General features: G+C 45.1%; 1 pseudogene; it reads left to right on the top strand.

Moving 5' to 3' along the window:
* The first annotated feature begins 13255 nt into the window (after positions 1-13255).
* LOC110570504 lies at positions 13256-16363 on the top strand (annotated as a pseudogene).
* Positions 16364-16787: the final 424 nt, after the last annotated feature.

Here is a 16787-nt window from a genome sequence, read left to right as displayed (position 1 = left end):
TAATTAGCACCTGATAGTCTAATCAAAAATGTCTAGGTTCAGCTGGGAAGGAAAGGAGGCAAATGTGGCTGAGCAGCCTTGTGCCGGGACCCTTCTAAAACTGTGAATTCCAGGACCCTGATGTCCTCAGCAAAAGACCACTTCCTTGGTCCAGTAGGGACACCCCGAGGCCTCCAGGCCATGGACACTGGGATCTGTCTTCACTTGGAAGTTCCCTCTGTCTGGAATGCCTCCATCCATCCTCCAGGTCTCATGCTTCAGGTTTCATTTCAGGTATCACCTAGATGCATGCACTCATTCGATCATCACGACGGCCCCAGGAAGCAGCACAGACATTCTGGATCAGAATGGAACGGCTAACATATAACCTACTTCTGCATTCTACAACCACCTTCAGGTCAGATTGGGATGAAAACTTGGTGAACAGCAGAATCAACCAGAACAGGAAGGGCTGAGACCCAGGTGCAGGAAGTCCAGAGTGTAGAGTGTGTCATCAGCAGATTTCAGGGGCAACGGGTGGCCCAAGATGGCAGAGTGTTGGCCAAGAGGTCCAGGATAGGAGGAAGTCCTGCCGGGCAGAAGAGTGATGGAGAGTCTGGGAAATCTGCAGATTTCCCAGACACAGAAATCTGTGTAGATCTTCCCGGAAGATGGTCAGGATACCAGCCTCCGGGAGGGGATGAGAGCCAGAAGTCAAGGCCCAGTCTTGGAGGAACTGGGGTCTCACGTTAGAAACCAAGGTAGGGGTCTGATAATTGGAAAATGGGATACAAAGTCACTTAGGGCCCTCAGTAAGACTGACCAGATACTATACAACCTGGTCTGAAATCAGAGCTCCTTATTTCTCCCTTGACAAAGACATTCTGCACTTGAGACAAGGTTAAGGCAGCACTTGTGGGACAACTGGGATGCTGCAAAAGCAATCACTTAACTTGCCTTCTATTTCCTCAATTTGTTTGTCCAGCCGCTCGTTCTTGTCAGTGTGCTGAAGGATAGAAGAGGTTTCCAGCTCACAGAGATGCATTAAGTGTATTTGACCTTCCACTTTACATAACTTTCTTCTCTTTTATCTCAATCTTAGACCTTGCACAAAGTTTAATAATTTACTATGGGAGAGTCCTTAGGACTCATTCAGAAAATAAGCTACCCCAGGAAAGTTGTCTAGATACAGTGAGTTTATTTGGCAGTATTTGTGCTAATTCTCTGGCCACCCCTTTGACTTAGGCCTTCAACCGATCACATTGTCCACTTTAGAGAAGACTAAATTTATAGGAATCCCCAGGAAAACACAAAAAATCAGGAGTATTTTCTCTAACCTAAAATGGCCTGGCCCATTTCATCCCTCTTGAGATTCTAAGTTTTGCTATTTATGAAAGGTGATAGGAAGTGGGGTTGTTAATAGTAACAAAGGAGAAGCCAAAATCAGAAAATCATAGACTAAAAAGGTCCAAGTGATGGCTGTTTCAGACAGTGGTACAACAAAGCTAATGCCTGTTTTTTGGTGCGATAAAACTTAAGTTAAAAAGAATGAGAATTTAACAACAACAAAAGAACCCATCAAAGACAGAAGAGTGTTTCCTGGGAATGAACCAAGGAGTGGCGGGGGAGGGGAATTCTTACCCATTTTTGAAACAGCCTCTGGCCTTCAACATGGTATTAACACGTCTCCATAAAGTTGTTCAATGAATAAGGTGGGAGAGACCAAGCTTCATATTTTGGATTCTTGAGGGAAGGAGCCCCATGTAGCGAGGCTTAAGAGGTGTTCAGGGGTATTTAGGAATAGAAATGGATCCTGTGCTTCATGCTGCCCCTCATTTCTTAAGGAGCAGAGACTCTCCAACTCACAACCCTCCCCCACTCCACAACACACTGATACCGCTATTTTAAAGCTAACCTCTGAGTGCTTTCTATGTGCCAGACACTACCCTAAGCACCTTATAGTAACACACTTACTCCTCTCCACAACCCTGTGAAGTACATACATTTTATAGATGGGGAAATCAAAGCGGAGAGAAGGGTATTTGCCCAAGGTCACAGAGAAGCAGGCCATGGAGCTAGGGATCAATTCCAGACACTTCAGTTCCAGAGGAAAGCGCCTAACTGCATTTACTCCTCTTCCTATTCTACGGTGGATACAGAAAAGGGTCAGAGACCCCTAGACAAAGCTTAGAGCAGACACTGGGGAAAGTAAGGGAAAAGAAGGGAGTGCTTGGTCCTGAATATAGCCCCCTGTTGGCAAATGGGAAGAACAGAGAACCAGGCCTCCCACTTACCACTCCCAGGGTCCCCTCCGCTAGTCTTTTCCATTAGCGCTTCCCTCCGTGCACAGGCTACACACTGTATTTGTAATGTTCTGCCTGGGTCTCCCATCAACATGGAAGCACACAGACCTAGATCTTGGTCTGCTCTGTTCCTGAATGCCTAGAACAGTGTCTGGCCCATAATAGGTGCTCAGTATTTGTGAGATACCTGCCACCTACCCACTTAATAAGGTATCTGGCAAGCTTAAAATCTTCACTTCCAACATAGCTCAAAATGGTTTTATGAAGGAGTCAAATATGAAGAGGCAAGGAAGAGCCCTTAGGATGTAAGGAAGTGTGAGGTGATGGTTCTTGCTCTTTTTTAAAAAAACATCTAAGGGGCGCCTGGGTGGCTCAGTTGGTTAAGCGACTGCCTTCGGCTCAGGTCATGATCCTGGAGTCCCTGGATCGAGTCCCGCATCGGGCTCCCTGCTTGGCGGGGAGTCTGCTTCTCCCTCTCCCGCTCCCCCCTTCTTGTGCTCTCTCACTCTCTCTCAAATAAATAAATAAAATCTTAAAAAAAAACATCTAAGGAATTCCTCCGTGCTAGAGTTGCACTGAAATCAAGGTGACACCCTTCTGGCCCAGGGAAGAATTAGCACATAAGTGAGACAAGACTAGACAAAAAGGCACCACAGAATGAGACAGCAGGAAGCAGAGAGAGGGAGGTTATTGGTTTCAGTTTTCTTTCTTCTCAGGCTTATTGTTCATGCTTTCCCTCTACTTTTTTTAATAGCCCTTTTGATCCACTTTGTTAAATCATACACTCAGACTTCATTCTAGTCAAGACTTTAATTACATAATTTTAGAAGGTTGTCCTAGGGTTAGTTAGAACTACACTGTGGTGTAGCCGTGAGTCATCCCGTGTGCTGAATGCAGGGATTCCTACTTGAAACCTGCCCTGAACGATGATGGCAGATACGAGGTCAGCCCATGCAGCCCAGGCTCTGTGTCCTGCTGCAGGAGGCCCTGCTCCTCGCAGCCACCCTCCTCCAGGCTCCTTCTGTAGGCCTGATTCAGGACCCTCCCTGCATGCAAGGCCAGGGGCTGTCTCCACCTTTCACCTGGTCCCCCCGCCCTTGGATGGCGCTGAGCTGGAAGCAGAAAATTCTCTGGAGTGGGAGCTGCTGCTGGAGGAGGGCTCCTGGGATTCTGAAGTCGGCCCAAGGACCTGTGCTCACAAGGACATTTCAGATTGGCACCCTCCAAACACACCTTCACAGGCATTGCCACTGTAGATAAAGTTACACCAAGATGGAGAATCACTCCAAAGAGGAAAGAGATGGTGCCACACTATTCATATGAGGAGCAAAAAGTAAAGGGAGCTTGCTCGATTGGGTGCCCAGAATGCAATAAGCCCTCTACATCAGCTCACATATGTATCAATTTGCTTCTCACAGCAACCCTATGAGAAAAATGCTATTATCCTTATCCATAGGGGAGGAAAATTGAAAGGCTTAAAAACATGTCCAGGGTCACACAGCTAGAAAGCAGCAGCAGGGGGACTCGGACCCAGGCTGCAGAGCTTCTCTTCCCAGCCACAACTCCGTTTTGCCTTTCTGCATTAAAAATGCACCTCAACTGGGGCTCCTGGGTGACTCAGTCAAGCGTTAGACTCTTGATCTCAGCTCAGGTCTTGATCTTGGGGTCATGAGTTCAAGCCCCGCGTTGGGCTCCACACTGGCCATAGAGCCTACAAATTAAAAAAAATGCACATGGATAAAGAAAACCTATCCAATAGGGTCCTGAGTGCTTTATAGATGCTCTCAAATCCCCCAAAAAACCCTGGGAGGTAACCCCAGTCGAACCCTAAGAGAAACACCCACTGACCCTAGACTGGGGGTCATTCTATTGGATACAGAGCTGTACTCCTCAAAACTGTCAAGGTCATGGGAAAGAAGATCAAGAAACAGTCACAGACTACAGGAGACTGGGGAAGACAAGACAAAGGGATGGATAGATCCTGGAACACAAGGAGGCAGATGGAAAAACCAGGGAAATCCAAATGGAGTCTGGAGTTACGTGGTAACATACCAATGTCAGTTTGTTACTTGATGAATGTATCTTGATAATGTAAAGATGTAAATGGAGGAAACCGGAAGAGGGGTATTCAGGAAGACTTTGCGCTATCTTTGCAATGTTTTCATAAGTCTAAAATTACTCAAAGTTTATTAGGAAAAAAAACCCCAATCCGGTAGGTCCTGTGACTATATGTTACAGAGAACAGTCACATAGGTTACCTTGCTCATGAAGCAGCTACAGGAGTCATCCCATATGGCCCCTAGCACAATTTAAAGAGGATCCATGTGATTCGCTTAATCTCTTAGAACTCTGTATTCTTTAATCCTCAAAACTTTAGCAGTTATTACATTTTATAGACCAGGAGCTTAATGCTTGGGAAGCCGCCCTGCAACCTGCCCAGAAAACTAGTCACTTCCTACTCAAAGCAACTATTCCTAGCATCTCTTCAAGTTCTATTTGCTCACTTCACAGATGGAGCCAAGATTTTCATGGTTTTTTACTGCAAGGGTCAGTACAGCTCTGGTGTAGTAAACTGGAGGCTGGTCTCCCCCTTGAATCTCAAACACCAATTCAAAGAATATGTATTGCTTGTATTTGTCGCTGAAACAAACAGAAAGCCTATACCTTCAAGTTCCAGGAGGATTTTGTAAAACATGCAGTTGAAACAATTTTTTTTTTTTTAAACTTCAGCAGCCCAGTGTTTAGAGAGGAAAAGAAATTTTTTAAGATTTGAGAGAGAGCAAGTGTGCACAAGCAGGTGTTGCAGCCGGGAGAGGGAGAAGCAGGCTTCCCACTGAGCAGGGTGCCCGATGTGGGGCTTGATCCCAGAACCCTGGGATGATGACCTGAGCCGAAGGCAGCCGCTTAACCGACTGAGCCACCCAGGTGCCCTCTTTGTAATTTTTTAAACTCAAGGTGCTTATAAACTTGACTTTTCTTAAACACATTTGTATTCCCTCTATTAGCTGTATGCAGAATAAGCATTCTAGAGTGTCACTTCTTTTGCTATTCAAATTCAAATTCTAATTTCTATAGAAACTTCAGAAAACTTAATTTTTTTCCCCATCGCAGAAAACTGTTCCATGGCAGCCGTGCTATTTCTTGCAGTTCAAGTTAAGAGCTAATGTTTACTCTCTCCAGCCACCAAGTCAAACAAACCACGCTTAGGCTCTTGGTCAAGAGATCTGAAAGGTTAAATGTGACCACTTGAGGCAATCAAGAGAACAAAGCAGTAACCTTTGACCTTCTCTCCCTCAGGTCGGAGAGTCTGTCCCAGGGCTGGGCCCTCAAAACACTTCTTGCCTTCGGCAGCTTACCTGGGGCCAAGGTGAAAGGAGCTGGTCTACTCTGCCCCCAGGTGAGCAGCATCTATGTCCTAGAGACTCACTGGGAAACACTGAGCCTTCTACTGAGAGATTAAGGTTTTTCTTTGAAAGAAAGGTTATTTTTCAATAGTTCTGATGGTAACACTAGAAGCAGCTAATGTGTATAAGACACCTACAAATGTGCCAAGCGTTCGCTAAATGGTTTTATTCAAATGATCTAATTTAATCCCAAGGACTACTATCTAGATTTTACAGGGGAAGAAATAGCCAATGATTTTGAAACTTCGTTCCTTGGGGTTCCCTCACTGTGTGAGGTGGGGAGGCCAGAGCTGGGAAAAGCAGGAAGCCCAAGGAAGGAGAAGCCAGGCTCCAGGACCCCCATTCCTAACTTAACCAAAGCACTTCTGCTTTCTCTATTCTGCTTTTTAAGCGTAAGTGGAAACTGCCTTTAAAAGTTCCAAGATGTGATGGTTAGTTTTACAGGTCACCTTGGCTGGGCTCTATTTAATCAAACACTAATCACACACAGGTGTGGCTGTGAAGGGGCGTGGGTGTGGGGGGGTTAACATCTATAATCAGTTGATGTAAGATTACCTTCAATAATGTGGGTGGGCCTCATGCAATCAGTTGAAAGGCTTTAAGAGCCAAAAACTGAGGTTTCTTGGCAAAGAAATTCTGCTTCAAGACTGCAGCAGTAACTCTGACCTGAGTTTCCAGCCTTTTTGTCCTACAGACCTTGGACTTGCCCGCCCGCACTCTGTCTCTTGTCTGTCTCAGGCATATGTATCTGTATCTACTTGGTTCTTTCTCCAGAAGACCCTGACCGGTCCACATGGCTTAAGTCCTTATAGCCTTGCTACTCAAAGGGTGCTCAGCGAGCCGCCCGCATCAACCTCAGCTGGGAGCTTGTTAGAAATGCAGTTTCAGGCCACACCAGGTTTACTCCATCAGAAACTGCATTTTAACAAGATCCCACGATGAACCATATGCATACCACATTCTAGGGTTTACTACAACATAAAGACAGTAAAACAATGCATTTTCCTAAATAAAATCCTCAAACATTTCAGCCTTGAAGGAGATCCACTCTGAACTTCTGAAAAAGAATAAGAACACTGGCTTGTCTCTTTTGAGCTAGCTACCTTGTGTCAATGTCATCGACCGGATGAACTTGCCAGTAAGCCTTCAGGCTACCAAGTGGTCATCAGCCCAGAAATAGGCCTATTTGCTTCAGTCAAAGATACTGTCCTGGCTCTTAATGTATTCACATCCCATTTCTCATCCTCCCCTAAGGAAACCAAGCATTTCTTTATTCCTTTTAATTACTGGGAAAATAATTCCAAGGCTGAGAAAACTGTTGATACTCATTTTCTTCTAAAAGAAGATGCAAAACTAAAAGACAAAGACATTTTGCGGGCGCCTGGGTGGCTCAGTCGTTAAGCATCTGCCTTCGGCTCAGGTCATGATCCCAGGGTCCTGGGATCGAGCCCCACATCGGGCTCCCTGCTCGGCTGGAAGCCTGCTTCTCCCTCTCCCATTCCCCCTTGCTTGTGTTCCCTCTCTCGCGGTGTCTGTCAAATAAATAAGTAAAATCTTTAAAAAAAAAAAAAAAAAAAAAGACATTTTGCAGGCTCAACCTCAGATGAAACCCATAAAATTTCATTTAGTTTTTTTAATTAAAATTCTGCCTGCCTCTTACCAAGCTTTGCACTCAATTACCATGTGTTGGAGAAAATGATGAGATAATTTAACTGTTGCTGCTTAGCCCATTTTTCAGCCCAGGGATCCAACACCCCTGACAAGTCCTTTCTGTCATTCTCTGCAGCTGGGTTTTACATGATCAGCGAGCAAACAAGTCACCACCTGCACTGTATAATAGAACTCACTATTTAAATCATTCCCTGCTTCTGCTGGAACTATTTTCCTAATTCATTTAGTATTCTAAATAGACATGTGGGGTACCACTTCACATTTTAGGAGCCAAAACAAAGGACTTAATCTGGTAAGAGGCAGTGAACACCTTTACCCTCAGGCAACACAGCAGCTCTTCATAGAGAACTAGAACATTCTTAAGACTCCCTCTGATGGGCATAGGCCATCCTGCCTTCTGTGTCGGGCCACCTGTGGTTCTGTGGGTGCCAGGGGACCAGGAGGAAAACCAAGCCTGATGCTGAGTTCCTCTGGGTAAACCTTCCCCCAATAACTCGGTGGCTAGATAGAAGCTGGAGAATCCCATTTTACATCGTCCTAAACATTAATGGTTCTCATGTGGGGAATATATAGCAGAATTGTACCAGAGACTTTCTGAAATTGCAACCATACCTGAAGATTTTGGTTCAATAGACCTAGTTGGGCACACAAATGTATGGTGGGAAGCTCTCCCCAGGTAATTCTGATAAAGTCCTCACCTTGGTTGGGTCCCTGACTTTATGTAAGAATGCCACCTTGGCTACTAAAGGTTCTGCATCTCATTCTGATGTGGGTGTGGGGTGGGGAGGTTTCTCCACAACAGCAGAGTTCTCTGACACCAACTGCATGTCCTACAATTCAACTCCATTCTGACGCTACTTGGAGATAGCGTCCTCTCCCGCATGTTCGGAGATCAGTCCTACAAGGTTGCTCCCCTCCCCCCCAGAGCAGATGCCAGCCAGAAGTCTAGGTTGTTACCTGCACTTGTGACCAACTGGCTCTAAACCGGATTCCCACAACCCCTTCTTCATGTTCAATTCATTTGCTACAGCAGCTCACAGAACTCAGAAAAACCTTTTACTTACCACATTACTGGTTTATTATAAAAGAATATAACTCGGAAACAGCTGGGTGGAGGAGATGCGTAGGATAAAGAACAGGGAAAGCGCGCAGAGCTTCCATGCTCTCTGAGTGGACCACTCTCCCAGGACCTTCACACACACTCAGCAGCCCAGAAGTTCCTCACACCCTCACCTTCTGGATTTTTATGGAGGCTTCGCAACATAGGCGTGATTGATTGAATCATTGGCCATTGGTGAGTGGGGGGTGAGACTGAAAGTTCCAACCCTCTAATCACATGGTTGGTTCTCCTGGCAACCAGCCCCCATCCTTAGGTGCAGCGGGCCAAGTCACTTTATTATTTATTTATTTATTTATTTTTAAAGATTTTTATTTATTTGAGAGAGAGCATGAGCAGGGGGAGGGGCAAAGGGAGAGGGAGAAGCAGACGCCCCGCTGAGCAGGGAGCCGGATGTGGGGCTCGATCCCAGGACCCTGAGATCATGACCTGAGCCGAAGGCAGACGCTTAACTGACTGAGCCACCCAGGCACCCCCCAAGTCACTTTATTAACAAAAACCCAGTTCAGGTGGAAAGGGGTTTGTTAGGAATAACAAGACACGTATTTTACCCTGAGGGCTCTGAATCAATTTCAGGTCAAGAGACCAAATACAACACAAGAGGCTCCCATTGCTCTTACTGCTTGAGAAATTGCAAGGGTTTTAGGAGCTCTGAGCCAGGAGCCATAGACAAGACCAAATATATATGTGAGAAATATATTTTGATGGTCTGGATAACCAAATATATATTTCTTATAAATCACAATATCGCAGCTACACATTAGAATCATTTGGGGTGGAGATAACAGGTATTAAAAAATATTAATGACCGTATTGTCCCTCAGATCAACTAAATCTGATGCCCTGGGAGTGAGCCCAGGCATGTGTATTTTTAGAGCTTCCAGGTGATTCCAATGTGCAGCCAAGGTTGACAATCACAAGGTCAGGAATTCTTCGTATCTCGGCTTCTCAGACTTTAACATGGAAAAGCTTCACCTGGGGATCTTGACAGTGCAGATTCTGATTCAGCAGGGTTGCTGTGAAGCCCGAGCTTCTGCATTTCTAGCAAGCTTCCAGGTGATGTTGATGTTCCTGTCCCATGGGTCAAACGTTGAGTAGAAAGGCATTTCTCATAGTTGCGCCATAGCCTCAGTATTAATACATTTGAGTTGACTAAGGTTGTGAGATAAAATACGGGATACCCAGTTTAATTTTTATAATTTTTAAAAAAGATTTTATTTATTTATTTGACAGAGAGAGAGAACACACACACACAGGGGGAGCGGCAGGCAGAGGGAGACGGGGAAGCAGGCTCCCTGCTAAGCAGGGAGCCGGATGCGGGGCTCGACCCCAGGACCCTGAGATCATGACCTGAGCCGAAGGTAGATGCTTAACCAACTGAGCCACCCAGGCGCCCCGATACCCAGTTTAATTTTAATTTCAGATAAACAAGAAATAATTTTTTAGTATAAAGATGTCTCAGATTTTTTTTTTAAAGATTTTATTTGACAGAGAGAGACACAGTGAGAGAGGGAACACAAGCAGGGGGAGTGGGAGAGGGAGAAGCAGGCTTCCCCCTGAGCAGGGAGCCCGATGCGGGGCTCGATCCCAGGACCCTGGGATCATGACCTGAGCCGAAGGCAGACGCTTAACGACTGAGCCACCCAGGTGCTCCAAGATGTCTCAGATATTGCATGGGGTTTTCTTATACTAAAAAATTGTCCATTGTGTATCTGAGACTCACATTTAATTGGGCATCCTATTTGTTTTGTTTTTGCTAAATATGGCAACATATTTCTTGATTTTTCTGTTTTGAGGGCAAAGTGTTACTTAGCCAAGAGTGACGAATGTCAAGCTTGTAAGCTGATTTTACTCTATGTCCATGGTCCTTTATCTTTTCAGGATGTGGATGCCTGAGAATATAATGGACCATCTCCCCAAGAAGAAAGCACACATATGTACATACACTCAGTATTGTGCAAAGAACTTCTGGGGCTTGTGGTACCTGCCTAAAGCCCACTCATGGACCCTCTAGGGATCCTCAGACCCTGGGTAAGAAAACTCATGCCATCCTCTTAGAAAAATAAAGTTGTATTCAATCACCTGTGTTTCCCAAAAAGATATCCTGTGGATTACTGGTTTCACAAAATATCTACAGATTTTGCATGAAAAACATCTTTTATGAAAAATGTTGGAAAGTGCAGAATTAAAACTAAGTGAAGCAGGCTTCTTTTTTTGGAGGAATTTGCAAATATTTAATATACTATTGTGTTTTGGGACTCTCCCAGTATTTCCCAAATTTATATTGTATCTTATTCCTTGCAGGATATTGCCAAGCATTAGGATTATACTCATTTTGTAGTGTTACCTAAATAAATCTGTTTCCTTATTTCTCTTCTTAGTATGAAAAGAATAAATGCTCATTATGAAAAGTTTGGTAAGTACAGAAAAATATAATAAGAAAATGTTACTTATCATTCTGTCATCCAGAGGTAACCACTGTTAACATTTTAGCCTATTACCTTCTAAACTATGAAGGTTCGTGGCTCAGAAAAGGAAGTTTTCGTGAAGAAAGCAGGATTTTTTTTTAATGTATGAAGGTAGGCTTGATGGGCTGGGTGAGAGGGGGAGTAGGCAAAGATTTACCTATTTGAATGTTAATGGAAATAAGTAGGAGGGATCAGGAGATAATTTTCCAATTTAGTGCCTCTTACTGCAGATAAGAGAGCATATAATTAGATTTCTAGATATCTGTTCCAGTTGCTAAATTTCTGATAAACACACTGCTGAGATCTGGCCCAGTTAGCACAGAAATGGCTCCATAACTTCAGCTTCTAGTCTATTATTATTTCTTGCATTTACCACTTCATCTGATCTTGAAGGCAAACAGTATGGCTAGTTCAGGCAATTGAGTGTTTCACTATAATCATCGAAATATAATTACATTCCCCATCAGTCACAAAGTCATAATGTAATGGATGGAACCAAATGAGAGTCTATCCACCCAAGGTGCAGCAAGCCAAAAACTGACACTGAATGCTTGCAATGAGGATAGATAGATGATTTACTGAAGAAAGATAGATGCTCAAAAATCCTGAACAAGTCAGGGTTTTTAAGCACAAAATTTGGGGCAGGGGTCTCTTGAGAAGGTGGATGCCGCTGATTAGAGGCCCATCAGGTCATCCTAGCAGATGCTCTGGTGCCGCTTTATCTGGTCCCCCAGAGGCCTGTTGCATCTCAAGAGACCTGGAATCTGAAAAATATGTTGATTCTTTGTGTTAAACCAGTGAGGTTGCGTTCCTACAGGTTCCTTGGCCGGTCCAGCTGTGTCTGGGGGTGATGTGACCCCTAGTGTTCCTTCTTTCCTCTGAACTGACAAGATCACACGAGCTTCCATCATCAATGTAAAAAATAGGTCATAGCCTTACAAGCCTCATTTTGTTTCTTGAATTCCACATATGAGTGAAATCATCTGGTATTTGTCTTTGACTTATTTCACTTAGCACGATACTCTCTAGCTCCATCCATGTCGTTGCAAAGAGTTCATTCTTTGTTATGGCTGAGTAGTATTCCATTGTATATACACTACATCTTTTTCCATTCATCAGCTGACGGACACTTGGGCTGCTTCCATAATTTGGCTATAGTGTCTTCAAGCAGCCCAGGAGCCACAGAGCCCAGAGTCCTTGGTAGGAACACCTGAAAAATGCACAACTTTTTTTTTTTTAAGATTTTATTTATTTATTTGACAGAGAGAGACACAGCAAGAGAGGGAACACAAGCAGGGGGAATGGGAGAGGGAGAAGCAGGCTTCCCGCTGAGCAGGGAGCCTGATGCGGGGCTCGATCCCAGAACCCTGGGATCATGACCTGAGCCAAAGGCAGATGCTTAACGACTGAGCCACCCAGGTGCCCCGAAATGCACAACTTTTGAGTGTGTTTCTTTTTTCCTCGGGAAGATGGGAAATGAGTATATTACAATCATCTGGGGTTACCCTTTTTGAAATAGACCCGTCCCAACACCACAGACTGCGTGAATGAGGAGCCCAAGAAGGCTTTCAGGTGAACCTCATGAATCCCATACTACTCGCCCTTCTTAACAGTGCACGAAGGTAGTGAGCCAAATCCCAGTTGTAACTCATGGGTTGACCGTGATGAATTAATTATCTTTTATTCAAAAAGTAACTCTTGAGTCAGAATGCTAAACTCAGCAGTAGGGAATGGAAAAATAAATAAAACATGATTTCTACCTTCAAAGGTGCACAATTGAGTTGGCAAGGCAGTTTGGAAAACAGGTGAGTTATAATGAGGTGAGATAAGTGATTATGTAGAGTTAGGTTTCACTCAGTATCATATTTCCTTAGAATGCAGTAAGATCTAAATGAGGATCCGAGGCGATGAGACTACTTAATAAAGGTTGCATTTAAAAGGAATAAGTTATAATGAAGGAATAATCTCAGGAATCCTCCACAAATGTTTCTTTTTAAGAAGGTAGGTGTAGACTTGTCAAGGCTCAGCTTACAGAATGTAGAAACTGCCTTATAGCTAGGCACTCTGAAAGGAGGTGGGGAAATCTTCCAGGCTGAAACCATCCATTGTAGACCCATATTTTCCACCACAACCAAATCACTAATCCTTTACCAAGTTTCGTTCGGGGACATTGAAATACAACATATGAGGTTTTCAAACTCAGTGCTGGGAGTTGAAGCCCCAGCTGCAGTGCACCCAGAAGAGGAATTGGGACCCAGCAACCCCTTCTCACCCCAGGCCGGGCCCTGCTCCACCTTAGTCCTCCCAGTTCAGATGGGCTCTGCCAGGTGCGTCCCAGTCACTCCGGTGTGGCCTCCGCCGCACAACAAGCTTCTGGCTGGAGTGGTGGACCCCGGTTCACCTAGTGTCAGCCTCCTGCACGCTCCCATCCAGCTGGAGAGCTCTCCACAGCCAAACCCTACCAGCAGGGGAGTAACTGGAGGGTCCTAATTAGGCCCAACACTTGATCCCTGCTCTCCTACCCTCGGCATTGCATGGACACCTATGAAGACCGGCAGCTGAGAGCCCCCAAGCCGACTGGTGAAACAGCTGGGTGAAGTATTTGAGACTGAAGCCCCCAAGTTGAATCTTCCCCAGAGCCTGTTCTGCCTCTACAGGCAATTCACCTTCTGAACTGGACTTGCCTCTGGGCACCCAGTTTTCCACTGAGGACCTGATGGCACCCGGGAGCCAGGCTGAGCTCCCCTCCAAGCAAATGTTCTCCAAGGAGGAAGCAGGACAGCCCTCAGAAACCCCTTGGCCAGCCAGGGCTTGGATGAGCCTTTGAGAGACCCTGAGACTCCCTGATCATCAGGTTCTAAGCCTAATAGATGGCAGGTGAATGGCAAGGGACTAGGGAGCTCTCCCCTCACCATCCTACAGGGTGATAACTCCCCTGGGACTCTGACACCACCACGGGGTAAGTAGCCTTCTTCCTTGAGTGAAAATGCTAGGAAACGAAAGAAAGGGGCCATTCTGGGAACCAGATGACTTTTGAAAACTGGAGGCCAAGTATGGGAGCAGGGTCAAGAGCAGGACTAGGAAAAACAGCACTTTCCAAACTTGGTAGAGAACCAGACTGTGCACAACCCCAGCCCTGGGTTCACCGGGGGCCTAGTGATATTGTGTCCTCTCAACCCCTTCTTTCTCTGGGAAACTAGAAAGCCTCATTGTCTTCGCGCCACCACCACCGCGCCCCCCCCCCCCCCCCCGCCCCGCCCCGCAAACTACCAACTCAGGGACTGAGCATTTTCTTGGGCTTTCTTTGTGTTCTTTGTGTCTCATGCGTTTCTGGTATATTAAAGAAGGTGATTTTAAATGGGAAAAAAAAACCCCACAACATATGGACAGAAAAAACCTTGAATTTTATAGGAAAGTTGGCCCTGTAAATTTTAGCATTAACAAGGACCTCAGAAATCATCTTTTTACCAGTCTAATCCTTTTACTGATAACACATCTGAAGCCCAGAGCTGAAGTGACTTGCTCAAGGTCACAGAGCTAGTTAGTAGCAGAGGCAGAAAGCGGGCGGTCTCTGACTTTTCTAGTGCTACATTGCCGACGGCATCTCTGAATTGGCTGGAGATGTTTTTGTAGAAGTAAATAGATAACAAAAAAATCCTTCTCAGCCCACCTATGTAGTAAGATCTAATCAAGTACAACAGACTGTTTAAAAGGAGAAAAATGACAGGCTTTTGGCACCGTGCCCTGTTCATTCCCATCCCCTCCCCTCATACACGTTCCATGACCTTTAGCTGCAAGGATGCCCTTCCAGCCTGGGTATTCTTCCTCGGGATGAATGTGCTATTAGTGACCCTTTTAGGGCAGCCTGGACTGTTGCTTTTTCTACGTGGGAAGCTGTAGAGGGTCATGTCAGAACTTGGTAGATATCACGGCAGAACACCTGGGCTCAGTGCACCAATGCTCACACATGCGCACACGCACACACACACCCTCCTATCCATATGAGCAGGGCCAGTTTCTCACAAATCCCCCTCCTCTAACTGGTCTTGGCTCAGTAGCCCGTGTGGTCCAGTCTTGCTCACCAATGCCAAATTAGCCCCCATTCATCCTACGTTCCAAACGAAACATCAAGTGTCTCTTTTACATTCCTTCTACTCAGGGTGCCATAATCATAAACAATCCTCTGCAAAATATTCCACAGGCCGACGTCTGCTTTCCTTTCCTCATTTCCCAAAAGGAGGTGATCATAAACAGAATTTCAAGAAATTTCTCCAGCAGCTGTTTGCATATACCACTACTTCTCTAGTTCAATCCTGAGGGTGTTTTCTACTGTCTGTTTATATTTGTGTTACCTAAGAAATAAATGCTCTTAATTTAAGAACGAATGAATAGTGTGAGGTGGCAAAGTTCTAGGCAGGACATAAATCTCACCAAATTGATCTTGTTCACCGAGAACTCACCACAACGGCTTCAACCTCAACCATTCTGCTTATACTCTAGAACCATCTGGTAACAGCCACTAACATTAAAGGATTTGTGTTCTTTTTTTTCCCCCAAGCACCCATACTGAAAACAGAAAGAATTCTCTGCCTTTGCTCAACAAAGGGAGTCTTTCCAAGGAAAGTATCTTTAAAAATCGAGACAAAGGAAATCTTTTCTAATTATGAAAGGGATCTGTGATCCTGGAGATGCGCCTGCTATTCGCAGCTCTGCCGTTTGCATCTCAAGCCAACAGGAAATGCTGCTCAGTGGGAGGCAATAACGTAAGCTGCTCGGGGCTCAGCGCCTCTGGTTCCTCACATCTCGACTGCAGGGTAGCCTGTAGGACAAGCTCATCAGGGTGGGGTAAAAACACTGATTCTGGATTCACACCGATCTGGATCCCAATTCAGTTTCACCAGTCATAGTCTCTGTGAGGAAGTTATGTTTTCCTGAAGATCAGATGGGGTTACTTATATTACATTCTTCCTAGGGTCACAGGATTAGCTGAGATGATTCAGGTAGCAGCTCTGAAGACCGGTAAAGCAGGTCCTTGGAGACGAACAAAAGTCATCCCTATGTTAGGGAGAGCGGAGCCAGAATGCCCTCGATGTGTAAAATGGCAGGGCATGCCCTACTCATCCGCTAGGGCCAAAAAGTTCCTGGCTAAGTTTAAGAATTGCTCAATCAATTATAGACTTAAAGGATAATTGAGTATTCTTTGTTTCTCTTGGCAAAATCATGATTTGCAAAATCCTATCTGGCAAGAGGAATGTTCCAAAGTTCTCTCTCTCTTTTTCCTTTTAGAAAATTATTTTAATTGCAAAAGTTGCATTACATGGACAACCTCTGGAGTTCCTCTCAGGTCAGAGCATTCTGTCTCTGAGCATGGAGAACGTGGTAGAAGGAACGTGCTTAGGCATTGGTGCCAGACAGCCCTAGAGTAAGCCTGGGCGCCACCTCTTGCCGCCTGTTACTTGGTCAAGGTCTGTCATCTCTCTGCAGCTCCATTTTTTCATCTGTATACATGGGTGTAATACCTACCTTACAGTATGGTTGTAAGAACGAGGTGAGAATAGTGTATGTTCAAGTGCCTAACGGGATTCTAAGCACATGGTAGATAATGAATAAATGAGAGCACCTCTACCCTTCCTCTCCAAAGTCACCCAGGAGGGTGACCCAAGTCTCTATGAACCTCCCAGAGAGCTCTTCCTTAGGGAACGATAGCTATGGATGAGGCTTTGCCATTTGAGCATATTCTCTATGCGACCTGTTACTTAAGCAGCCCTTAGAGATTTTGTTAGGAGGAAGGAGGATGAGAGAAGTTAATGACAGACATCTAGGGGCTGGAATTTTGGCGCTGCTT

This window comes from Neomonachus schauinslandi, chromosome 5 (genome assembly GCF_002201575.2).
Source record: "Neomonachus schauinslandi chromosome 5, ASM220157v2, whole genome shotgun sequence".
In the NCBI taxonomy this organism is placed as follows: Eukaryota; Metazoa; Chordata; class Mammalia; order Carnivora; family Phocidae; genus Neomonachus; species Neomonachus schauinslandi.
This window is presented reverse-complemented; position numbering and strand designations above follow the sequence as displayed.